This window comes from Corvus cornix, chromosome 3 (genome assembly GCF_000738735.6).
Source record: "Corvus cornix cornix isolate S_Up_H32 chromosome 3, ASM73873v5, whole genome shotgun sequence".
In the NCBI taxonomy this organism is placed as follows: domain Eukaryota; kingdom Metazoa; phylum Chordata; class Aves; order Passeriformes; family Corvidae; genus Corvus; species Corvus cornix.
This window is the reverse complement of record NC_047056.1, coordinates 734,597-755,736: the sequence shown is the minus strand read 5'-3', so window position 1 is coordinate 755,736 and position 21,140 is coordinate 734,597. Positions and strand designations below refer to the sequence as shown.

General features: G+C 51.1%; 1 protein-coding gene across 2 annotated transcripts in view; it reads left to right on the top strand.

Moving 5' to 3' along the window:
- The window catches only part of SLC24A3 (solute carrier family 24 member 3), a 117,663-nt gene that overhangs the window by 37,453 nt on the left and 59,070 nt on the right, over positions 1-21,140 (top strand). For both annotated transcript variants that reach the window (XM_039569973.1, XM_039569972.1), the window contains exon 3: positions 20,104-20,180. The gene's annotated coding sequence lies outside the window, so the exon portion shown is untranslated. The remainder of the gene's footprint in view (positions 1-20,103; positions 20,181-21,140) is intronic.

Here is a 21,140-nt window from a genome sequence, read left to right as displayed (position 1 = left end):
GAGTGAGTGCCTGCTCCAGTGCTGGCTCTTGGACCAGTGTCACCATCACCAGGCTTGGGTGGCTCTGCAGCACAATCCCACTCCCTGGCCTCTTTCCACAGCACAGGGAGAGGGTCACTGTGAGGTGGAACTTGTTGGGTAAAATGCACTCTGAGGTCTTAAGGATGTGTGAAGTAGGGAAAGGATGTGCAGGGTGAGTCCATGCCATTCCTAAGCTCTGTGGGAAGCCACCGAGGGAGTAAATCAATCCCTTGGGTAGGATCTGCACTGCCCAACTCTGTGGCCCTCAAATTTTGTGCTCCTGCGGAAGCAGGCAGCTTGGAAACAATTACTAGAGGAGTTCATCCGGATTTGGGTCTTGGGACTGGTCTTTTTCATGTGTTTGCCGGCAGTTTGTGTACAGAGGTTGGAAGGCGAGCAGCTGTGAGTTGGGGTGGAGGAGAACCGGGCGCTCATGGGGATGAGCACAACAGCCCCAGCTCTGAGAGAGGATTCTGCACGGCTTCTGCACGGAGGGAAGCCAGTTGCTGAGCCCTGGCACATGAAGAGTTTCCAGCAGAGATCAGAAAATGCACGTGCTCGTTAGGAGTGCTCGCTGCAACAGTGTCAGCGCACGGAGGAAGTAATTCAGGCTGGAGCAGGTAAATGTAAAATACCGGGATAATCAGGGGGGTGTGGAGGCTCAAAACAAGAAAACAACACCTTGTTCCTGTTTGGTGCAGTAAGTAAAAAAAATGAAGTGCTCTCTGTACATACCCAGGGGTTAGCACTTAATTGGTGGACAGGGTTGGCACAAGAACAGGGGATGGAAATGTGCAATGATGGCAGGCTGGAAACAAGAAATTTCTAGCCACAAGATGGGTGGTGTGGAAGAACCTCCTAGAAAAGGTTGTGAGGGAAAACCAGACCAGCCCCAAACTGGGACCGGTGAGGTCCCAGCTCAAATCCAGTGTCATGCAGAAAGCCTTTACAGAACTATGGGGAGGTGTTTGTGGAGGTTCCAGACGGGAGCCCCAGTGGAGCAGCTTGCTCGGGTGGAGGAGTCCCTGCCTCGGAAGCTGAGGGGTCTCAAGGACCCTGTGGATGCTCTGCCACGTTTCATTCCTAAGCTGAGTGGCATTCGGGGGCACCAGGAGAGAGCAGTGGGAGCTCAGTATTCAGGTGGGAACACGTTCCTTTTCTGTTTAATGAACTGCCATGAGACAAAAAGATGAGCACAGCTTCAAGTAACCCCATCTCAGCCTCTGTGGGCTGGTACCTTTGTGTGCTGAGAGAGCTTCATCTCCAAGGAAAAACATGCCTTTTGCTTGCAGTCCAGGGTCCCATGTGCTCACCCACGTGTTGAGAAACAGCTTGCAAATCATTATCTGATTGGCATCCAGCCACTAAACTTCCAGTGACCTGCCTGCTGATATTATTATTTTGTGTGCTGCGTTCTCCTGACATATCTTCGTTGAGCACGTTGTATTGTTTTTGGAATAAATATGAGGGTAAACAGTAAAAACTGCAAACAGCTGCCAAGGATGGAGGTGAAACATAAACTTTGTGGCTGGTGTTGGAAATAGGATCTTTGGTCTGGCCGCCCTCTCTGGAAAGGGGCAGGCTTGTTTGAGCAGTGCCAAAACAAAGCGCACTTGACCTTTGCCATCCCTGGATGCCAGCTCAGAAGGCCTTGTATGCAGAATCTGGCTATTTTTTGGATCTTGCCCCACAGAGGAAGTGCTGCAGGTGAGTGTCTTGGTATATTTGGGAGACGTAGAGAGTTTCTGCAGTGGGCCGGGCCAGAGGCTTGTTTTACTATCCCAGCTCCAGCAGAACCAGTTGCTCTTCAGCAGTCGCATCCGAGTTGTGGAGTCTGATAGGCACTGACAGGACCTGCCTCCCGTGAGTTAGTCTAATGTGCTTTTTGAATGAATCTAAACCTTTCGGTCTCTGCAGTCCAGCACGGACATAATGAGTGCTAGCCATCTCTAAAATCCCAGGGAGCCGGGGTGGCTTTTTGTGTCACACAGGGCACATCGGATGTAGGACTGGCAGCCAAAACCAATGAGCAGAGCGGGAGTTTTGGAGCTTATCGTTCCAGATCTGCCACCAGCCAGCTGGGTGAGACTGGGAGAACCCTTTTGCATGACTGCTTTGTTCACTAAGAAGGTTCAAGTTGATCCTGCTGTCCATGCCGGGCCCAGTGCAGCGTGGTTGGATCTCGGGTGGAGCCTCCTGACTCTTTCCTGAGCAGTGAGGATGTTAACCCTGTGGTTTTTCTGTCCTCACAGAGTGTCATGGCCTGTTCTGGGTGGGGAAAGGTCTAACCTGGAAAATGCAGTGAGCAGGAGCGGCTGTCTCTGAGGGAATCAAGGGGATTAGCAAGTGCCTGGGAGGTGACAGGAAAGGCAGATTGCCGTTGCTGACTGCGCGCTCCCTGGCAGGTGAGGGTGGCCAGGTGCTAAAGGTAAAAGTGCAAATCACACAGCAGGCAGGAAAGGACCAGACGGAGGAGTGATTCGGGGGTGCTTTTGTATTCCTGGTGTTTCTCTGGCGTCTGTGAACTGTTGGTTTTTTGTGCCGTGAGTGATGGGACCCTAGCAGAGAGTCTGGGGATTCCCTCCGTGGCCTGGTGCCAAGGGGATCATCAAAGGTCGGCTCGGGTAATGCCTCGTTAGGGAGCTTGATGAGCACTGGAATACTGCTTAAATGCAGACTCCAGTGTTAGGGAGTTCAGTTGTTTCTTTCTTCTGTTTTAAACACACCTGTTGAGTGTTTAGAGACATTTCAGCCAGACCTGCTCACCGTTGTCCCCGACACGGGAACAGCTAAAGCTTCCCAGATCCCTTGCAAGCGTTCCCACTTCCAGTTTAAATGAACTCATTATGTTTCAGCTTGGCAGCAATAAGAGGAACAACGGGGAAGAGGGAAAAATCTCAGAGTTAAAAGAGATTTCAAAAACACCTCAGGAAATGTTCCCAGCCAACCACAAACCCTCCCTGGGGATCCTATCCACATATTAGAGCTCCAACTGCGTATATCAAATGGTTCAAAAAGGAAAACTTGGCCTCTGTAGGGCTTGGATGGAGAGCAGGCGGCGGTGGTGGAGTGCCGGAGAGCCTCACCCTGCGCAGGAAAAGCCACCCCGTGCGGGGCTGACCTGTCATGAGCCGGGAAGCCTTTCAGGAAACTAATGGGAAAATGCATTAGGTGGGGATGGTAATGCTTTCCCCAGGCATCATGCAAGGGAGTGCTGCTTTACAGATTAATTCTTTCCCCGTGGTTGGGGCAGAAAAATATTCTGCTTCACTGATCGATGGAGCCTCGCTGTGGGAAAAGCACAAAGTGTGTCCTGTTTCCATGGCTGTGGCACAGGGTCAGCCTGTGCTTTGGGAAGAGCGTTTGCTGTGTGTGATCCGTGGCTCTGTCCCAGCCGCCTGCGGACACCTGCGGAGCAGGCCAGGGAAAAGTCAGGCGTGGAAAGGGAAGAGGGAGAACGTGCTTCCCTGCATGGCACGTGCCAGAGCGCTGGCAGGGGCTAACTGCCTGCACCAGGATGTTCCTGCTCTGGCTTGGTTAACAGTGGGGCAGGGAGCTTCCTTCTGTCCAGCCACCACGTGCAAACGGAGTTGATTTTGAGTGGATCGGGGGGTTCAGATCCTGGTCTCAGTCTCCACACTAAATTATGGCATTGACAGCAAGCTGAAGTGTATGTCCCAGGTTTCCATCAAACTAACCGAGCACTGGGGTGGGTCAGATCCTCTATCCTTCAATGCCTGAGCTGTATTCCATGTCCAGGTCCCCCTCCAAGGGGCCCAGACCTCCGAAGCTGTGTTATTCCCACCTTGCGCTGTTGCCCTAGAAACCAGCCCTGTACATTCAGGGCTTCAGGTGTATTAAAGCAGTCAGCAGAAAAACTTTCCTTGGTTTTGGTTTGCTGTGGCTGAGCTAACTTGTGATAGGGAAATTCTCAGCAGAGAGCTGAATAAAATCGGGACTTAACAAAAATAATTTAGTTTTCCATAAAAGCTGTGTGGTTTGAGTCCCATAAAATCAGGCTTGAAGGGTTTTTATTGGGGTTTGGAAGGGGTGGGGTGGTTTCCGGTCTGATGCTGAGCCCGGTGGAAACGTGAGGAAGTATTTCAGTCCGTGAGTGTGAAAGGCAGTCCCTCGGTTCCGCGCTGCCTCGGTGTCTGGCGAGTCACTTCACCCCCCCACACCTCTGTGCTGCTCAGTGACGTGACGGTGGTGATGCCTGTGCCTGAGAGGATTAGTCAGCTCTTCACAGCAGCTTCGGGAGATCTCATGGAAAGGAGCCTTAGAAGTGGAACAAATTGGTATTTGCGATCCAAATACTTTGTCGCTTCTTGCCCAGTTCCGAATTTGCAGCTGCCAGCAGCAGCCGTGTGCCCTCGCGCACAGCACAGCCATCCATCATTTTGGAGCTGGTTTTGTGAGGGAATGCAGGGGGCACTAATCCTGGCCAGCAGCACGGCTGCAGGGGCTGTTACCCTCCCGGCTTTGTGGCCCTGGTCCCCTTGCTCGGCTCTGTGTCCAGGTGCTCGGCAGAGATGTGCTGGGTCACTCTGGTCACTGCTGTTACGTGGCAGGTTTCTGTTTTGTCATGTTAATTAGCATGGAATCATGAAATTGTTTGGGTTGGAGGAGAGCGCTTTGAAGGTCACCTAGTGCGACCCCAATTATATGGTGTTTCTCTGGGGCGTGAACAGTGAGGACCTGGAGGGGGCCTGGGGCTGAGAAGAGGAGGGGGGGACGAGTTACCCAGAGCTAGGGCAGGGAGATGTGGCTTCCTCCAGCTGTGCTCCCACATTGGAAGGGGATGTTTGGGTCTGTGACCCAGAAACATTCGTGTTTTCCAGCTCAGGGGCTTCTGTGCCTCCTTCAGGAAAGGGCCAGAGGGTCAGAGCTGCCAGGCTCCTCTAGCCAGGACTGCTTTCCTCTCCTGGTTGCTGCTGGGAGCTAACAGTGCAGAGAAATAAAGCAGGTACTATACCTGGCTGTGTTTGTCGTGTTCCGCAGAATGGCCACGAGGATTTTCCTGGCTGAGGAGCTGTGGCTTCCAGTCTCATTGATTAATATTCAGCTGCTCTTTAGTGATATTTTGCTTTGCTGAACCTTCGTTGGAAATGTGGCTGTGGTTGTTCTGTCAGGGCCCGTAGCAGAGGTCCTGTCAATCCCTAGTGTTGGGTGCCTGACAATATCTGTGCAAGATTTTACTTTTTGACCAGGCCATAAGAAGCACTTTCACTGGTGGCTGGTTACTGAGCATTGGTGCCAGATTTAGGGCTGTGCCATCCGGTAGGACAGTGGTCATTCCTGTAATGGATCTCCTGTGTTCACCAGTGCCGTAGTTCCAGCGGAGCCCAGGGATGGCCAGCAGTGGTGCTGGGGCCGTTTCAAGGGTCTCTGGGGTTTTGCTGTCATTTAGGGCTGTGTTTGTTTCAACAGCCTCCTTACAGTTTGTTGTCGTTGATGTTTGCACCCTGATGATCCCTGCAGGGATGATCCCCTGCAGGGATGATCCCTGCCCCTGGGATTCCTGGTTTGGAGGTGTTTGTGGTTACCTCCAAAAGTTGATACTGAAGGAATCCAGAGAGAGGGTGCGAGGGCTTCCACGTGCATTGAAAAACGTGGCCTTGGTTCACTAGAGAAAAGCTTTCCTGCAGATCTTGTCCCCAGCTAATTTCAGTAATTGTTTCTTTACCAGTGCCCTGTGTAAGTAGTTCCACGCTCACCCTGGATTACAGCAGCATGGATCCAGGTCCACGTGCGGGGGTTTCCATGTTGTGCTTGCCATACAGTGTTTCTCCTCGAAGGGCTGAGGCTGCTGGCAGCAGGAGATGCCAATTTTAATCAAAGCCTGTCATTGCAAACCCAACTTGTAGTGTGTTTGGGATGACGAGTGTTCCTCGCCACGTGAGCTTCCTGAGGGCAGCCCGTAGCACGGGGGACAGGGGTCAGGAGTTGTGGCCATTGCCTCTTATTTGGGGCTTTTTCCTTTCTCAGCCTGCCATACTGTGGGCAGTGGCAGCTGCACACCTCTGGGCAGGAGGGAGGTGGAGGGGACACTCTCCTTCCCCAGGCATCAGCAGAGGCACCTCGGTGGAGGAATCGGCGTCCTGGAGCTGTGAGAGAGAGGAAAGAGAGTGTCAGGAGGCAGAATGGAAGAAGAGAAATTTTTCTTTTCAGCTGTTATTTGCTGCCTGGGTTGCAGGAGGGGCAACGCTTGGGCTGCGCAGAGGGCAGCAGGGCTGTGGCTCTGCACAGGGGTTGCACAGGCTGTCTGGGCTTGAGCAGAACACCCAAACGTGAGCAGACCCCTCTCGGGCTGCTGTGCTTTAACCAGCACACAGGAGCGGGAGCAAACTGTGCTGCCCCTTCCTGCAGAACAGCGGGCTTGGTTTGCCATACCCCTTCTCAGCAGCTCCCTTCTCAACCCTGTTACCCTGTAATAATTTTTTCTGTCTGATTGATGTGGAATGGTAACTTGGGGGGGAAGGACATGGGCTGCGTTTTGAATGTCTCCTGTGCCCCGGTTTTGTGTCTTCAGCTGTAGAGTAAAAGGGATGCCTGCTGACCCAAGGGGGCATCTGATGGAATTAGCAGTGGCTCGGAGCTGACAGGAGGCAGCCCTGAAAGATGTTAGTGCGTGCACTGGTTTCAGCCAGGCCTGATTTGTGCTCTGGCACCTCAGTCTGCTTGCAGAGGGGCACAACTGCCTTGCTGTTCATGACTCCTTGCCTCTGCATCCACTCTGCTTCCTGGCAAGCCAAATGCATTGGCTGTACAGTGGTCCCAGCTTGTCGGCTTTTAAAGCCTCTAAAAACTCAGCCTGTTTCAGAGACAGAGCAGGAGACTGCCAAGCACCATGGTGTTGTCATCTTGCTTTTTCCGAGATGTCCCTGCATCTCACCGCTGTGACAGTGAACTCTGCTGCTGCCCCCTGTGCTTTGGGAGATCCAGTTTAGCCCCAGAGATGCCGACAGCAGTGCGTAGATAGAACGTTGCAGACCTTTTCCTTCCTTCACCAAAAAAACCCGTCTGAGTTGAGACCTGTTTGTTTCCTGCGCTGTTCTTGTCTGGGATATCACGGCTGTGCTTGCTGTGGTTTGTCCTCCACTTCCCCTGGCAGGGGTGAGAGGGGTGTGAGGCCCTAGGAAGAGGCTTGGGTATGAAACCGTGAGTACAAAGGTGCTGCTGTGGAGAGTCCCCTGATGCTCGTGTGGCTCGTGGCAGGGCACGGCGGAGCTGCTGGCTGCTGTGCCAGTGTGTGTGCTGGAGGTGTTGGGGAGCCTGTGCTGCTGAGGTCGATTCCGGGCCCACCAGTGACTCCAGGGAGAGCAGAGCTGGGCCAGGAGCTGAGCATCCCACGCACTTGTGGGCAGCCCTGTGGTGCCCGCCCTGCCTGGCCCAGCCTCGCCGGCCGCGCTGTGGGTACCGCTCTGGGGTGGCCTGGCTGATGGCCAAGCTGACATTGGGCCACCTGCAGTTCCCTGGGGCGAATCTGCTCCAAGCTCCCGAGAAACCCCCTTGCTGTTCAGTAAAGCGCTCCTTCGGCGGCGCCCGGGCGCTCTGGAGGGCCCTGCCATCCCGCGGGTTGTTTGCATGCACAGGCGTGCCTTGCCTGGCTCTCGGCAACCCCCTTTTCCCAGGCCGCTGCAGCCGCAGGATTCACTGTTTCGTGCCCGTTTCCCCGAGCTCCGCGTGGCAGCCGGGCGCCACAGCCGCGTGCCCTGAGGCTTGGCAGTGCGGAGCTCGCGCTGTGTCCCGGGCCTTTTGCGAACACCCGGAGTTTCCCCCGCTGGCAGCACTTCCACACGTGTCTCCGGATCCCGCTGGGTTCTCGCCCTGGTTCCGACCAGTACCCAGGCAGGGAGAGGTGCCGTGCTCGGGCCTCCGCGTGGCTGGAATGACACCTGGAAACGATGCCACGGGAGACTGCACTGGGGTGCACAGGGTCCCTCAGTAGGTGCGCCCCTGAAATGGGACTGTTCGTGCAAAGGAGATGAGAGGCCTTTTTCGGGCTGTTTGCAGATTAATCACAGCAGGGAAGTGTAACAGTTATGCAAAGGTTATGCCACCAAGGGAAACGTGGTATTTGGCTGTGTGATTGCCGCTGAAATCCACTGCCCTTCTGGCTAAAGCTCCCCAAAGCTCTTTGAAAGTGTCTGGCATGTGTTCCCCGAGTGTGACACAGCGGTGTGTAGGTCAGCAGAGGAAATTAGCCTGGATCGCTGTGCGGCTGAGGGGAGCCTCCTCCTGACAGGATGAATCGCCAGGAGCAGCTCACAGCCTGGCTGGCTCGCTGCAGCTGGTTCTGGTGTGTCCCCTCTGTGTACCTGCTCGCATCCCGAGCCGCCTTCTGTCCTTTGCTGGGCTGCCTGGCCGTTCCTGCTCCTCATGCCTTGGCCAGGCCTCTGGCTCAGCATCCTCAGTGGTACAGTGCTTTTCTGCAGCCTGATGGAATGCTAGGAGATGCTCGCCATCCTCCCTGGCTTTGCTTTAAACGTGTTTTGTCTCCTTGCAGCCATTAAAACTAAAAGCCACGTGCTGTGCAAGTGGATTTTCTCTTTATTAATGCTTTCAGGGGCTCTAGGCCGCTTCTCATTGCAGCGCATATGTGCATTGTTAGGAAGTGGAGCTGGACTGTGAATTTACCATGTGAAATGCCTGAAGTTTTAAGCATCTGCATTTTTCTTGTGGATCAGGAAGGTCCCAGTCATAGCTGAGGAGCAGTTTCCAGAGCAGATCACAGGACCAGCACCCCAGGGGTCTGTGCAGCAGGCAACAAGGGGTCGCCCTGGTTTTAATGAAGTGCCCTTGTAACTGTGTGTTGGGATGGGATGGGATGGGATGGGATGGGATTGATGGATTTCATGTGAGTCAGGGCACAGGCAGCAGCACACAGTCCATATTTGGGCCCAGCAGCTGAAGGTGGTCAATGCCCTTGTGTGGGAGCCTGTCCTGGACCCAGTGGGGGTGCAGGTGGGTCCCTCATCCCAAGAGTGCATCCACAGCTGCCAGAGAAGGAAGGACGTGAGCACATGGCCCTGGTCTACACATGTGCTTCTTCCAGAATCTCTGGAATTTGCTCGCTGAGAAGCAACATGCAATGGGAGAGTCTTGTCGATGATGTGACCCTTCTCCAGCTCCAGCCCTGCCGAGAGCAGGCAGGGGCTGTACAAAATGTCATGTCTGGCTTCCTCAGGGATCAGCCCTTCACACAAAGAGACTTTCCTTGAGGGTAGGAATACTGCTGTCTTGTTTTTCCACCTTGGAAGGCAGGGCAACAGGAGTGGGGATAGGGTGATGAGGTGGGTGATGCTTGATGTAAAAGTGGAAGGTATTAAATAAGGCACCAATGGGAGAACATCTCTGGGGTGCTCTTTTTCTGTCTCCAGCTGTAGCTGTAACATCAGCAGTGCAAGCACCACCCCGACCAGCCGACCTTTTGATGACACAGGATTTTGCTGTAGAAAACAGAACTTGGAGGGGTTGCAAGAGGAGAAATAGTTTAAAAGCCCCTGCAGATTGCTATGTCGTTGTCCCCTTCCTGCCAGCTGGCCTGTCCATCCTCCGCTTCCCGCTGGCTTGTGGCACCTCTGAAACCAGGACCACACCCTTCCTCCTTCTCCTCTGGCAAGCCTGAAGCTCTGGAGGAGCACCAGAGTGCAGTTCTGGGGTGCTCAGCGAAGGAGAGGCTGGAGGCACTTCTTCTAAATGCTTCTCATTTGTTGCCCCATAAATGTAGGCTCTTCCAGAGTAATGAAGTTGTAAGTGTATCCTCTGGAATTGATTGAAAGACTAGTTCGCTGCTGTTAAGGTATAATCCCACTTTAAAGACTCTCTCGTTTGAAAAGATCGTCTTCTTCTGAGACTCCTGATATTACCAAGGCAATTGCTTCCGCTTAGGGAGGAAGGGGAGGAAAAGAATGTAATTGGGATAAGAAAGAAAATGAAAAAAGAGCCTGGTAGTACCTTCATAAAACAGATGGTCTTTTCTCCAGCCACACGTGAAATAGAGTTCTGCCTGTGTGGGGATTTAGATGTAATTACAGCTGCCCTTGTAGCTTCCTCTGATGCCCTCTGAAGGAGGAAGAGAATTGTGCGTGCGCCGTTGTCTCTCTTGAAAAAAGGCCTGGGGGCCTCGCGGTGTGCACACATCCGTGTGCCGGCATTTCGGGTGCTCCGGCTGACGTTCAGCCAGGAAAAGAGACTGCTCAAACAGCAGAGCGAGATCCATGACTGGATCTGACCAGGGCAGCCGAGGGATGGGTGTCCCCCACTGGAGACGTGGCATCGGGGCTGTGTGGAGGATGGCTGGGGTGTGTTGGGTAGGCTGATCGTCAGGCTGGGGACAGCCCCCAGTGCTTCACCCAGAGTGAGTGAAGGTCAGGAAACCGTAGTAAATACCTCGTGGTGCGGGCTTGTTCCAGCTGGAGAAAGGAAGGGACAAAGAAGGAGGGAGAACAAGGGGCGTGTGGGTGGAGACCACAGCAAAAGCCTCCCTGTATAAAAGGTGTAGCTGCTCACTGTGTATTCTCTGCCCAGGCAGGCAAGAAAAAGCTCATCTGCACTTGATGGCTGTTGGTCAAGTTACCTCAAGAGAGCCTTTGGGAAGAACGAATTCTCAGGGATCCACTGAAATCAAGCCACCCTGTTTTTGTGGCCAGCTTTCTCTTGTCATGTGAGGGAGTTGAGGGGGTTCCTCCTTCCTCTCTGCTTCTCCTTTCTCCCAGCAGACAGCAATGAATGTTTTCCTTGTCAGCACAGAGACCGTATAAATGTTTTGTGTATATAAAAGGCACAAAAAAACCTTAAGCCATCACAGAGAGGAACTATTCTTTCACTTCTGCATGGAAGTCAGGCTGCATTCTGATTGATCCTTTAAGGCCAAGGGACTGTGTTAGGAGGTGAGAGTGGGGTGTGAAAGGAGCTGCCATTGATGGTGTCCCTGTCAGCATTGTCACCTGCATTGTCACCTGGGCTGTAGCCACACCAGTGTCACCACTGCTGATCTGCAGCCCTGCAGTGAGCAGGGGGTGCTGCCTGTGTCCAGTGGCCGCTGCCACCAAGGAGCTGGGACTCTCCAGTGGGCTCTGCTGGGAGCATCCGGGGGCCTGGAGGGAGGGATCGCTCCGAGTGTGGTCCAGACCCAGTGGGGGTGCAGGTGGGTCCACGGCTCGTGGCGAGGACCCCCACAGCACCGTGCCGCCTTTGGGACAGACCTTCCCGGCAGCCTTGTGCGGTCAGGCTCCGCAAAGCTGGCCTCATCCACATCGTCATTTGGGAACTAATAAGCGTGAGGCATCCAGATGGCAGGAATGATGTGTGTATTGTAGCAAAGCTAATGCTAACGCCCGGTGATAATGCAGTGTTCCATGGGTATCGGTAGCGATGTTCTATTCTAAAATGGTAATAAAGGGCACATTTGCTTATTAGTAATGAATGTCAAGCCATTCACCATCATGAAAATATCCTATTTCCATGACTTTGATAAATAGCTGCTGAAGCTCATGAATTTTTAACAGTAGTCCTATATTTAGGGGCTTTCAGTTTCTGAGTGAGATGAAAGGCTCTTCGGAGATGGAGTTCTGGAAGCGCCTTGTCTTCTGCAACCACTGGTACCTATTTAAAGCCAGTGTTGTCTTTCTGATGTATGAATAGTGTGTTGACATTGATTGATGTGATTTTTATGCTGGAGATTGGGCTCTAAGCCTGCCTGTCACCATAAAGAAAGATGCATAACTGCGGAGGGACCTGCCGTGTACTTTGCTTCATCTGCATGTGCTGCGTGTTCACTTTTCCCCACAGTCACAGAATAAACCGAACTGTGTCTTCTTCTGTTGTCTGGAAACCAGCTAGGAGGAAAACAGGAAAGCCAAACTGAAGTCTGTCAGTGGGACCCCAGAGGAAAGGGCAGGACCCAGCTCTGCCGCGTGACACAGGACGGCAGGCCTTGGCCCTCTGTCCTGCCTGGGCTACTGGGAGCTCAGAGCAAAGCCTGTGCGTGGGTTTTCCAAGGATCTGGACCCTGATGGTCCTCACTCTCTGGCTCGGTCCCCTGAGCAGCACTGAGCTCCTCCATCAGGGACACTCTTCTGGACAAAATGAGAGCAAGAAGGAAGAGTGTGGCACTACATAGATAATTACAAAGGAGACAAAAATCTCTCGAGCTTCCCGTGCAATTCGGAAGCCGAGATGTGGGGAACAGAAGGCGTGCACTTTGTCAGGGCTGTGGTGGGGAGCCAGAACCCCCAGTTTAATTGACCTCAGCCCTAAGCACTGGTTCCAAAGGGTGTTGTGACAGCCTTGCTGCTGGAGTCACTTTGTAGCAGATTGAAGTAAATTAGAGATCCTTAGTCAGTGCTAATTGCTGGAAAGCTGTTGGTTTAGACAGGGCTGTGGTGGTTCCCATCCATGGAGGACCTTGCTTGCTGCACCCTCTTCTTTCCACAGCCATCCCCAGTTCCCAGCTGGCTCTTCTCAGCAGAAGGTGTGCAGTTGCCCCGACTCTTTTTAGAAACAATGTGTTTCATCCCGTTTCTTGGGACAGCATGTGTCTCAGTCTTCTCTGAGACAGTCATTGCCAAGTGCGTGATGAATGCGTGTAACACTGAGAAAATTGGTGAAATCTCAGCCTGGAGTAAGGGAATTGCTGGTGGCAGGGTAATTGGTAGGCTGAGAAACCTCCCAGCTGAGCCTGGACGTGATGAACTTCACAGTGCAGTAGCTGAGAAATTGGATTAAATAATGCTGGTAACTCTGGGGACCTGTCGGGCGTGCGGGTGGTGTGAGCTGAGCGCCCGAGGTACACTTGGAGGAGCAGAGCGGTGTTCAGAAATCCCAATAAACTGAAAAAGGGACTCGAGAAGGTGTGAAGACATTCAGAGGGCACAAGTAAGTGCCCTGTGCTGTGGGTTTCAGCCAGGCAGAGAGCTGACTGCAACTCTCTTCCAGAAGAGCTGGGCTTATGGCTGAAGCCAGAGATGTGGGGATGGCTTGGAAAAGGCTGGCTGTCATCCTGAGAGCCGTGCTGCTTTGTCACCTGAAAACCCCTCCCATGCTAATATTTACACTCCCAAGAATTCCCTTTTAGTGTACTTTCATTGCTCCATCAAAGTAAAGGATTGCTCTAATTTCCCTTTTATGGATGCTTTAGTTAGGTGTAGCATTTTAACATTGCAATCTTGGAATGGAAATTTTCCTGCCAGTTTTATATGCAAAGAGCAAAATGATGGACGTCTGAAGTATGGAGCTCGCTCTGATTCGCTAAATATATTTACATAAGATATAAGCGCCTGAGCACTTCAAGCACCTTGTGTTTGGATGGAAATGGGAGAGGATGTCTTGGCTTCTGTTGTGGCTGAGAGGGGAAGGGACCAGATCCCTCTGTGTGCCGGGAGTGTAAGCTTAAATGGAAAATCCTGACATGCTTTGGGGTCCTGTCCTGTGCTCCCCAGGGTGTCAGGACAGGGGCTCCCTGTCATGGCAGGGCCGCCCTGCCGTGCCAACCAGCTCTTGGCCTCTAGAGGGGACAGGCCGTGTGTCCTCATTGTCCGGGATTAATCTCCAAATAATGGTAAACACTGATTATGTCGAAGTAAGAAAATAGTTAATGGGGTGCCTAATGTAAAATAACAAAGAGATTGTAATAGCTTTAAGCATTTATACGTTCGAGGGAGCTTAAAGCGTATTAGAGCTGCTCCGCAGATGAGCCAGGACAGTTTAAATGTTGAAATTCATTTGCAGGCAGTAAATCCCTGCCCTGATGGCATGTGAGAGGCAGAGCCCGTGGCAGCCTCCGGGCTCAGAGGGCTGGGATGGCCTGGAGCAGAACTCACTTTGGCAGCAGGGCAGTGCTGAGTTGGGGGCTGGACGCCGTGGCCTTCGAGAGCTTTTCCAGCCTAAAGGGTTCTGTGATGACTCTAGGACCTCTGTCCCCCCTCACACCCTCCTCTGGCCCAAGGTGCTGTCCCCGTGCCACATTCCAGGTGCTCACAACGGCGTTGCCCTGCTGCTTGCTGGGCAGGGCTGGCTTTGGCTGGCCCACGTTGGAGCTGCCTCTGTTCCTGGACCACATGTTTAAGCCACAACTTTTAACATGTTTGTGGCAAAATCCAAAAGTTTGATTCTTTGCAGGAGGTTGGGGGTTTTTTTTGCCGGGTTCCCAGCCACCCCTGTAATGGGGCTAAGACTGAAGCAGACAGGGGAGTTTGAACTCAGGGCACAGACAGGGGAATTTGAACTCATGGCACCCCTGCATCCAGTACTTGGGATGCTGAGAGATTAAAACGTCCCTTCCTTTTCCCCCCCAAGAAAAGAAGAGAGGTGACAGGAGCATCTCTTCCTTCCCCGGTGGCTTTGTAAAAGTGCTTCTTGTAAAGTTGCCTTTTTTGGTTAGTCTGCCCATGGATATGAACACAATATAAATATTTGTTCCCCAAAATAAAGCTAATGAAAGAGGGACTGTATTCTGTTCCAAATGAAAAGAAGTCCGGGAACTCCAGAATAGCTGTAATTAAGCCAGTAAGTTATTAGGAATTTCTGGCAGTTCATGTGAGGACAGGAGCCAGCCAGGGATTTGTTCTTTTCTTGCTGTGGTTTCACTGAGAGCCTTCCTTGTGCCAGCTATTTCTGACCAGAGTGTGTGGCTGATAATGGATCACTTCGCAGAAGCGTTGCATTTGTCAAGGGAAACATCTTGATCCAACACCGACTGTGCTTAGGTCTGTAAAACTTGTAACACTGGCAGTTCTGCTGGTACCTCCCTGTGCCTCCTTTCACAGGGAGGAATTGCTGCTCAGGAGGGGGGACGGGGGCACAGAGCAGAGCAAAACCTGCTGCAGAATCCCAGGAGGGTTTGGGTTGGAAGGGACCTTAAAGCCCACCCAGTGCCACCCCCTGCCATGGGCAGGGACACCTTCCACTGTCCCAGGGTGCTCCAAGCTCCATTTAACCTGTTCTTGGACGCTCTTGGACGCTTGCAGGGATCCAGGGGCAGCCATAGCTTCTCTGGGCAGCCTGTGCCAGGGCCTGCCCGCCCTCACAGGGAACAATTCCTTCCTGGTATCCAATCTACCCTTGTCCTCTGTCAGTTTAAGTATCCATGTGTGTGTGTGTATATATATATATATGTATATATATATATATATATATAGTGTGTGTGTGTCTATATATATATATATATATATATATTTTAGCAGCTTAACTATAGCATGGTCAAGTGAAACACAGGAATATAAACGCTCAAAGATCCTGGGAAACAATTGCCAGATTCGTGCTGTGACAGAAATTAGTTCTTGTACTGAACAAAGGAAAGTATAACCTTCTCTTTAAAGGTCACTTGCTGCTGTTACTTGGCTTAAACTCTCTCTGAACCGTATGCTGTTGCATATTATTTATTATTTCTGATTTCTCCCCCATTTATGTTGAGATATATTTGCTTGTTGCCCTTGGATCTTGATGCGCCCATGACCTTGCAAGCGACTCATTTGCACTGAAGCCAGCTGAAGGCAGAACCTTCTTGACTTCACAAAGGCTCTGCTTGTGTTTGGGGGTTTGTTCCTTCAAGACTTTACTTCCTGCAGCGGAGGAAGGCGTCAGGAAAGCGTGTGTACAGCTGGCATAGAGGAATAGCCCCATGATGGAGCAGGACTTGAGCCACACAGCACGTAGCCAGGAGAGTCTAAAGAAAAGGGGGACCACACAATATGGGGTGTGCAGGGCTGGTCACTTGGTGTGCCTCTTTCGAAGGAAATGCATTTTGCGATTTCTGTGCAGTTGTGGACATCTGAAATTCTGGAGAAGTGGCAGTCAGATGTGCATGGAATGAGAAGCAGCTCAGCTGTTAGGGATGCCCACAGAACCACGAGCGTTGTGGCTGTGTGTGCATGTTTGCACCCAGATAAAACAATTTACTGTGGGGGGCTGTACCCCACGCTGCTTCAGCTGCTGGTTTGCAGCAGTTTAGTGGAGACACGAGTGAAACATTAGAAAAATGTTTTATTATTGATGCATTACCACTGTTTGGCTCTCTTTGCATTTTAGGTCATGCCACTGCAATGCAAACACCATTTTCACTTGGCAGACAGTAAAACATTTATATATATATATTAAATGTACACACCCTCCCTTCAAAGAGAATTTAGCTCATCTCATTGATTTTAAAGGCGGCTAAAGATGTTCACAGTCCCTTGCCTGCGCCGTGTGATTTAACTTCGCTCCCCATGGGAACAGGGTTTGGTGGGCTGTGTGTGCCCGAGCTGGTCTCCAGGCAGCGGGAGCCGTGAGGCTGCACAGATCCAGCAGTTCCTGAGCCCCCTCACCTCCCGTGCCCGCAGGTTCACCCTGGCAGGTCCCCGCTCCCTGTGAGGGGCAGACTGCAGGGATGCAGAGATGGTACTGTCCAGGGGTGCTGCTGGAGGTCAGGGAATTGGGTGAAACACTCTGCAGGCAGGTGCTGAATGCAATGTTGTTGTGTACCCTGAACCCAGCAGCAATCTCAAGCTTGAGTTTAATATAATGATTCTGAGTGTGCAGGTGGAAAGGTAACCAATTGCTTTAAAGTCTGTTTTTGTTTCTCTGTGTGAAAAGGATGCATGGATGCAAAAAATTGTCTGGGTTCACATCACAAGATATGCTCCACTAACATCTGTCCCTCACAGGTGACAACAGCAGAACTCGCAGGACGAGAATCGTGGGGACAGCATGAGACAATGAACCAAGGCTGTAAATTTGGGAGTTTTCTGTGTTGGTAATTCATTGGCCAGGCTGAACATCTTCTGCCTGTTAAAGCAGTGGGAGATTTCCCAAGGGTTTTCTTGTCCCCAGAGTAGATACACTGGCTAGCGATACAAAGACTTCTTAAAAAATAAGTGTCTGTCTCAGCTTTTAGAACTACGGATCCAGTACAGTGCTGGGTTTTCTGAAAAGCAATCCCTTTGGAGAGGTGGGAACATTAAATGTGAGAGGGAAAGGAGTAGCTGGGAAGAGGGTTGTGAAAAGTTCCGCTCCCTGAGGAGTGGTACAGCAGCACCTTCCCTGCACGCCTGGCCTAGGCAGAGACAGGTTTGTGTTGTGCCAGCAAACCCTCTGAGTGCAGTGTGATGCAGAGCATCCTGTAAGTCATCTGTGGCCGGGGCTGAACAGGGTTCCAGCTTTGAAGAATTGCACACTGATTGAGAATAAAAGGACAAGAATTCATTCCAGCTCATTGCATTAGGACTAAAGTAATCTTCCCTTGGTGGGTGTAGATCCAAACTTTTCATCTGAATCTGGCAATACCTTTGTGATGGTGTCTCCAGAAGGTGCGGGCTCCCTGTCCTGCACAGCAGCCACTGCGTGTCAGAACACCTGGAGTCAAGTGCAAAAGAGCACAGCCTCTCACACCTAATGCTCATCTGTTCCTGTAATATTTAACTCCCTTTCCAAGGCCGATCCATACCTTGCTAACAGCCACGTAATTCCAGTTAGTTCTGAATGCTAATAATCCTAATATTTTTTCATAGTTCTGCAAGTTGCTGGTGCAAGGTAGAACTGCACCCCTGGGAAGGAGTGTTGTTTTGAGGGGCAGACTCCTGCCCTCAGCTTTCTGGGAATGTGCCCCTCAGGAACTGAAAACTGGGACTGAATTGTCTATGTCCAAGGGCTGGAATCCCCTGGGAATGTGCTGGGAATGCACTGGGAATGCACTGGGTGCTGGGCTGCTCCCGGAATTGTGTCTAATGCCCACGCAGGAGGTGACTGGGGAGGTTGCTGAGCTCTGTGAAGATCCCGCCCTTCCGCTGCTCCACGCTGATACCTGCCAAGTCTGCAGGACCAGAGTGGATTATTGGGCAGAAGTCTTTCGTTCTTTGAGTTTAGGTTCATTGGCAGGGTGGTTGGGGTTTTTTATGTGCAATCAAAACAAACCTGGCAAAATCTGCACCTATTTTCTGTACAAAGGCTGGGGACTCTTTTAAGCGAAATAACAAACTGTCTGAGCCTTTATAACCCGCTAAATAGGGCAGCTGTTGTTGGAGTGGTGTTCCAGCAGCACCCTTTATTCCTTCTTAGAAAGGAGCTCCTGTGTTTTGCAAAGCTCTCCTCTTATCTGTACTCATCTGCACCTGATGCAGCTAATAAAAATGCAGCAGATTTCAAATTTGCATACATTATTTTATAATTGCATGCTTCCAAGTGTAACCCACCAAAAGCATTCATGTTTGGGCGATGTCGTGGAGGATGTGGTGATGGACATCTTGGATTTTCTCCGAAAAGGAGGAGCATTTCCTGCCAGTGTGGGGTGGAAACCTGAACCCGAGGGAGCACTGGGCATTTCTGCTGCGCGCAGGAAGGAGGGCCAGGATTGCCAGCCACTGACACTAGAGACAGCTTATGCTGTTTTTGTAGTGCGTTTTCCCTGTATGCCTTTACCTTAGGTGCACTTCAGGCTCCTTGAACTTCCCAGAGACTCTTGATAAAGGGATTGGATTTTTATCGTCTGTCGGAACTGAATGTAAAGTCTCGGAGGCGGCTGCAGGAGGGGGGGAAGCACACACGTGTGTTAGCAAACGATCTCTCATATTGCTGCGGGCAGACCTCCCCGTGTCTGCCTTTGCTTGTGGAACGGGAAATGGTCAGGAACGTTCCTAAAGTTGTGATGAAGACATCGGGTCTTCACGTAATGATGTTTTGATGAGGAAAGATGAATCCTTTCCGCCTGATTTACCTGTATTGTCTCCCAGCTCCCATATTGTTTTGTGTTGCTTGTTGGGGTTTTCCTCACTCCTGCCCTTGTGCTGGTATCTCCCCGACTACTTCCTTAGGCTGCACACACCTAAGGGTGTTTCTGGCAACTTTTGTCAGCTCTAGCACAGCACACGTGCTGGGGTGGGAGGGAAAGGCAGCCTGGCAGGAATAATTCTGCCTTGGAAGGAAGTAGTCACAGCTCCTGGAAGTAGTTACAGCCTCCTGGCAGGCGAGTCCCGACTGGTGATAAGATGTCACGGGCAACGGCTGGTTCTAATAAAGGAGAAGGGTATTGCAGCACTCCTCCGTTGCGGATATTTTAAGGATGCCGTCTGTACTGCTCCAGTAGCTAGTTTGTTAGGACTCGTTATAGAACTTACCAATCCATAGGAATACAATTAACAGCAATAACCCGAGCCTTTGGGCAAAAGGGTGTATGTAAAAGAGAGTGTTTTCCTCCTGAGGTGCAGTGCTTGGATAGAGCTGTCGCTGTTCCTTGCATGAGGAACAAAATTAAAATGCATCTGCCTTTTGCTCAGTTACTGCTTCAGAGGCAGCAAAACCAGGAGAGTGAGCCGGATTGTTTTTCCATTTAATCATCTGTGCAATTGCTAATTAAGTTCCTATTGCCAGAGCTTTATTAACGCTAAAGTTGTGAAAGGCAGGAAGAACACAGTTTGATTTTTTTTCCCAGCTGATGGCTGAATGTGAAGAACTGACCATTTGCAGAAAGCTGTTGTTCCAAAATCTGAAATTACTGAGAAGCACTTGAATGCTACAGCATCATCTTCACACTGGCTTTTTGGTTTCTAACCCAAAGCCATTCCTGCAGCCTAGTTGGCAGGCTGTCCTTAAGAACTTTATAATCCAATTAACGTCCAGAGCAGTAATGAAGCATTTGAGCAAATGGAGGGAGTTTGTCTTTCAGTGACTTGCGACAGAGCGTTTGCAGCAAAGGCTGTGAAGCGCATGGTGCGCTCCTCTCAATGGTTCTGTGGATTGCTGGGCAGTGGGAAGAGAGCTGCCAGCCCCTCCAGGAGGTACTGCACCTGCTCTGGACAGCTCTGGCTGCTTCCCTGGAGGAAGGAGCCGTGCTGGGCTCTAGGCGGGTGTCCATCCCCCCTTGGGCACCTGTGGGTCACAGGGTGGTGCTGGCCGCAGAAGCAGATGGCGCAGTAAATGTTTGGGGAAAGGTGGTGCCCGAGGACAAGGTAAGCTGAGCCACAGGGAGGTGAGGCAGAGCCTCTGGCAGGCGGCGGCAGGGCTGGGTTGGGCAGCCTCTCACTGTGTTACGGAGCAGCACGTGGGGCGGGTGTGAGTAGCTGATTAAACATCTGAGCTTTCTTTCCCCCTCCCCACTTTTTGCAGCTCTCCATGAATTCCCCAATGACATCTTCACGAACGAGGACAGGAGACATGGAGCTGTGGTCCTGCACGTCCTCTGTGTAAGTGTTGTGACTTTGCCTTTCTTCTCCTGCTGGCGTGGACAGGGCCTGGTGTGCTCCAGAGTTCTGATTGAAGTTATTTTCTCTTCGGTGCATTTTCATCTCCTGTGTGGACTGTGAGGTCAGGAGTGTGATAGTTTTTGTTCTTGGGATCTTCTGATAAAAGGGAGTCAATAATGGGAGGATGGTTTAAACTTGTCTCCTGCTTTCATTTCTTCTGTAGACACCATTAACATGTCAGGCCGTAGGAAGGAGGAAGTTGTCTCTGAAAATGGAACGGTTTAGCATCTTTAGAATGAAAACTAAATGTCAGAGAGCTAAAAGATGCAAGATTTCTGCAAGCAGTAACTCTGGAACACTCAGCAATGTATGGGATAATATTATTGACATAGAAATATCCATGGGGTTACATGGATTGGAAAGTTTGCTTTATCAGCTCTACACGTTACATTAGAACCATTCTTAAGCAGCCAAGAAAATGCCCACTTCTAATGAGTGTTTAAAAGCTTTTAATAATTTTTAGTCAGCTTAAATGAGCAGTCACCATTAGCTGTGAGAAGTGATTCATGATTTCTTTCTGAGTATAAATTAGATTGTATTGTGTATTTTAATGTGAGCCCTCTGTGTTAGGATTTTATTTTGGCTAAATGGCTGCAAAAATTTGTTGAATAACGTTGCTATTGACTGTGCCTGGCAAGTTCAAGAATCCCAAGTTTCCATGGGAACATTGAGCTTTGAGATGTTTTGGAAACTGAGCACTGGGCCCGAGCTGGATTTTTTATCACCTGCAAGAATGCTCCTTAAAATTCGTGTGTGAATTCGGTTCTGAATGCACTGAATGCGCCTTTAACGTGTATCAAAACGGAGTCTGGAGGACTGAACTGTCCACTTCAGAATAAAAGGAAAAATCTGTTTTTAATGAGAAGTGGAAAAGCAACCACTGTCCCAGCAGAAATGTAC